This window comes from Fukomys damarensis, unplaced genomic scaffold (assembly GCF_012274545.1).
Source record: "Fukomys damarensis isolate Sample0158 unplaced genomic scaffold, DMR_v1.0_HiC HiC_scaffold_15, whole genome shotgun sequence".
Classification (NCBI taxonomy): domain Eukaryota; kingdom Metazoa; phylum Chordata; class Mammalia; order Rodentia; family Bathyergidae; genus Fukomys; species Fukomys damarensis.
Genome location: NW_022900927.1, coordinates 23,368,901 through 23,373,649, shown reverse-complemented (window position 1 = coordinate 23,373,649; position 4,749 = coordinate 23,368,901). Strand labels below are relative to the sequence as shown.

Sequence of the window (4,749 nt, the reverse complement as noted above, 5' to 3'; positions counted from 1 at the left end):
TCTTATTTACACTTTTAATTTTTCACACCAGAGAAACTATTCAGTATTCACACATGTGTGTCTTATTTATTGCACTTAAGAGTATGGCCTTAATACGCATCCATTTTCCTAAGTAATTTTAGTTTTTGAGAAGTTGTCAACTATCAAAAGTTTAAAAAAATTGATCAAATAAGGATCACAGAGCATTGTGTAAATAATTATCATACATTTAACCGGAGTGATAATTAAAAGACTTCAACCTGGGTGTGATAACACTCTGGAAGGCTGAGGCAGGAGGAAGACAAGTTTGAGCCCAGCCCGGGCGACTTAGTGATTCAGTGAGATCTTGTCTCAAAATTAAAAAGAAATTTAGAAAAGATTGGGCATATTGTTCACTGTAAAAGCCTTGGGTTCAACCCCCAGTGCCATTAAAAACAAATAAACATCAAAAAAACTAACTTCCAAAGCAACAACATGGTGCAAAAAAAATCTTTTCCTTTTTTGATAGAGAGAAGGCTCATTTTCCCAAGTAATAAAGACAGCTGAATCACACATAATCTATTTCTCCCCACCTTTTTCTGCAGTTCATGCAAAAAGTGCAGAAAAACCCTTATCTTTTATTAATATTACAAGAAAATCTCGTTTGAAAGAGAATACTAAATTCTAGTTTTACATTAGTGTACTTTTGACATAAGCCTTATTTTAAGAACAGCTTAAGCGTAATTTCCCTTTAATTTTAGCAAGTTTGATCATATCCAACATTTTTTTACATGATTTATCTTTGACATCTTCTCACAGCTTTTAAAATTCACTTACTTTTATCTATACTGCCTATTATCAGAGGTTAAGTTAGGAAGGCTGTGGACTGGATTTCAGGTGAGCTAGCAGCTGTCTGAATGTCTCTGAAGTCTCACCTGGTGGACCAGATGCCATTTTTGCTATAACTGGACTTGTTGCCTTTTCCTCTGCTTTGGCCTCGAGGTTGCTGTCTGGAGAGTGATGGATGCTCTGTGACCAGGCAGAAGAAGGTAGCGCTGCCTTGACAGGCCCATCAGGATGACCATTGTCCTGAAGAGCCCTGGCCAGTTCCTGTGATGGGGGAGAGAGGCACATTTAAAACAGCACCCTTCCTCCCCATTGTAGGAACTCACAACAGGATTTTACAAGAAGAGCTACCCTAGGAAAAATCCAGAAGCCTGTTCAAAATAACCAACTGGTATCTCAGAGTTGAGATAAAAGCAGGAAGCAAGGTGGGATTTGATTCCCTGGCAGGGAGTGGAATGTGGGTGCTATGGGGAGAACACTGAATCAGAAGAGCTCTGATTATGCCCAATATTAAGCTGTAACTTTGGCTCAGAGGGTCTCTGGACCCATGGTTTGCCCCTAAGTAAGTTGCCATTTACTGCCAGTTTTGGGGCTTCCCTAAGCTGATCCCACAAAGAAAGGGAGAAGACAGGCCAAAAAGCGTGACCAGCATATTCAAATTCTGACAGCCAAAGGTTGCCTACTGCTGTAATAATTATTCATTTTACCTTGAAAATTGAAGCTCTTGCCAGTAATCCTGAGTTTCTGCAAACCCAAATGTAAAGTGCATATTAGCATGAAGTAACCCTTGTTACCCTCAAAACCAATGAAATCAGAGCTTTCAAAACACAAGACAGCAGAGCTTCAGACCTTAGAGGTGAGGAAGACAAGACCTGGAAAAGAGTGAAATCAGGTGCTACTATCCCCTATTCTTCAAGGGGTCTGCAGGTTACAAAAGAAAGGAGGGGCAGAAGCAAATAGAAAGATTAGGTCTGAGAGGGGTCAATTTAGGGAGATTTTAAATTTTCTCCAAAGAGTTTCATATTATCTTTGGGGAAATTATGTTAACAAGAAAGGAAGCCAACAGAGGAAGTCAAGCATATAGTTACAAGGTTTGGGAAGAAAAGCGGTTCAGTCAACTGAGTTTTCACTAGGGTGTAAAAAGTATTCAACAGAGAGAACAGATAGACCTTAAAATAAACCAGGATATCAGCTTCAGTTAAGCAGAATACTGACTCCAGAACTCATTAAAAACAAACAAACAAACAAACAAACAAAAACAGCTGGGCTGGGGATGTTGATCAGTGACACTGTCCCAGCCTGGCAAGTACAAGGTCCTAAGTTCAATTCCTGGTACCAAAACCCAAACCAAAGCAAAACAGCAAGACCACATGCCTGCCATCCCAGCTACTTAGGAAGCTATGGCAGGATGGTGGCAAGTTCAAGACCATCCTGGGCTACTTAGCCAGAACCTGGCTCAAAATAAAAGTTTAAAAAGGCTTGAGATGTATCTCTGTGGTACAGTGCTTGCTTGGCATGTGCAAGGTCCTGGGTTTAATCCCTATTACTACGATAACTTTAAATCATTTTCTCACCATTTTTCTTTCCTTTCCTTTTCTTCTTTTTTCTTTTATTCCAAACCAATGATACCCACCAAGTCGCTCAGATCCAAAACCAATAAGCCTTTTATGGCTAAACATAGGGTGGTATCTCCAGAGGTCCTGAGAAGAGCCACTCTTGAAGCAGTTGAGGAAGCCCCCAGAAGAAGTGTTTGAGTACCTAGGTCTTTAAGGTCTTGCCAGTCCTGTACATGTATGTTTCAAACAGAGTAAAGCAAACAAGACACACTTGGTTCTTGCAAAATCATTTTTGTTTTATTTGGCACCTCTTCAGTCACTGGGGAGGTTACATTTTATGTGTTTGTTTTGTTTCTCTTTTGCAAACTGAATATTCCAGTCTTGCTTATTTTCCCATTGAATAATTTTAAAATATTTTTTTCAAAGCTTTAATAAAAGATTAATTCTACTCTCAGAAAAGCAAGATGTCATCCCGCAATTACTACATTTTAACCAAATTACTACATGATGCATTCTTTCAATTGTTTTAACCATAAAGATGGGCAACTCTCTCTATGTAGGATACTGAAAAATTATTCGGTGTTATTAAATACCTATTAGTGCAAGGGACCATACAATATCCATTTTCAGAAGGTCAAAGCTGGTTTTCAACCAAATATTTACACATTACAATTCTTCATTGGTAACACTTTGTGCATTCTCATATAACAGGTTTTGAGCTTTTCTGGCTCTGGAGTAATGGTGAAACACATTCTTATTCATAAAACTAGTGTCTATATAGTCCATTTTATAACCAGAAAGTATCAAACAACAGGAAAATTTAAAAAATATTGTGTTTAACTATTGTCTTTGATGGGAAATGAATTGGATACTGGTGTACAAGTTTTGTACTGTTTGACGCACCATAAGCAAATTATAAATTTGATAAAGGCATAGAATTTATAAAGTAGAACACAAGAGGGGGAAAGATTCTGCTAGATTTAAGCCCTCACCTAAGCAGTATTCAATTATTTTAGAATATTTATCTTCAAACCAATGTGGTGAAAATGGCCATACTTCCAAAACTGCTATATAGATTAAATGCAATCACAATTGAAATTCCAACACCATATTTCACAGACCTTGAGAAAACAATCCAAAAATTCACTTGGAACAAGAAGAGACCTAGAATAGCAAAAGCAACAAAGACAAGATGGGGGTATCTCAATCCCCAAGTTGAAACTATACTACAAAGCTACTGTGATAAAACAGCATGGTACTGGCAAAGCAACAAACCCAAGGATCAATGGAACAGATTAGAAGATGCAGAAACAACTCCAGACACACTCAGCCACCTCTTCTCTGACAAAGGGGCCAAACACCCTCACTGGAGGAAAGACAGCCTCTTTCATAAGTGGTGCTGGAAAAATTGGGTTTCAACTCGTCAGAGATTAAAACTAGTCCTATACCTCCCACCATGCACTAAACTAAAATTGAAATGGATTAAAGATCTAAATATTAAAACAGAAACAGCATAGTTTCTGGGGAAGGGAATGGAATTAATATGAGAAAATGGAAAAATGGAAACAAAACCTCTTAAATAGGGAGGGGTGGAGGAGTTCAATGGAGGGTAGGGGAGTGAGGAAAAATAAGAACCAAGATGTATTATGTAAAGATACAAATTTCCAGTGATGAATGTCATTATATCGTATACCTAAAATGTACCAATAGAGTATTTATCTTCAGCCTGACAAGTCCCAATTTTCTTTAATATGGCATATTGCTAGTTACTACTTATTCTAGGATAGAACCATTATTTTGTTCACAAAGTTCAAAATTAGGGAGTAAAATTTAAGTTTTTATTATTATTATTATTTATTAAACTTTTGAGTACCACATTTATTTCTGGGGGGGGTGTGCACCATTCCTGGAAGTGCTGTAATACCAGGTGGATGCATGGAGCGGATGGAGCAAGCTCCTAGTCCACCTCCCATCTCCAAAAATCCACTTAATACATTGTCCTCGGATAGAGGACAAATCAGATATTAAACTGATAAGAACAGATACTACCCTTGATCTTAGCCAAGAGGCCGAGAAGCGATGAAGTTTTAAATAAAATCTATAGGTCACAGAAAGGTGAAACCTTTAACTGCAAGGGGCAATTTGAATGCTTTCCAGCCTTTAAGGGATGCAGGTGATTCCAATCACCTGTTTTTCAGATAAAATAGCAGGTAATATGAGGGATTCGAGCCTCTGCAGAAACCCGCAAAGCCTAGAAAAGGAAGCTGGAGGTCCTAAAACTGTCTCCTCAGCGGCAGCCTTGATGAGAGTCGCCACCCACTAGTGAGCTAATTATTGACAAGAACACTATCTTCAAAGTGGTGAGAACTGGTCTGACTAATAACTATGA

The 4,749-nt window shown here is 38.3% G+C and overlaps 1 non-coding gene across 1 annotated transcript; it reads right to left on the bottom strand.

The window, feature by feature from the left end:
- Positions 1-4,250: 4,250 nt before the first annotated feature.
- LOC117286209 lies at positions 4,251-4,441 on the bottom strand. Its single transcript, XR_004517354.1, has one exon. It is a non-coding gene; the product is annotated as a U2 spliceosomal RNA (small nuclear RNA).
- Between the last annotated feature and the right edge of the window lie 308 nt (positions 4,442-4,749).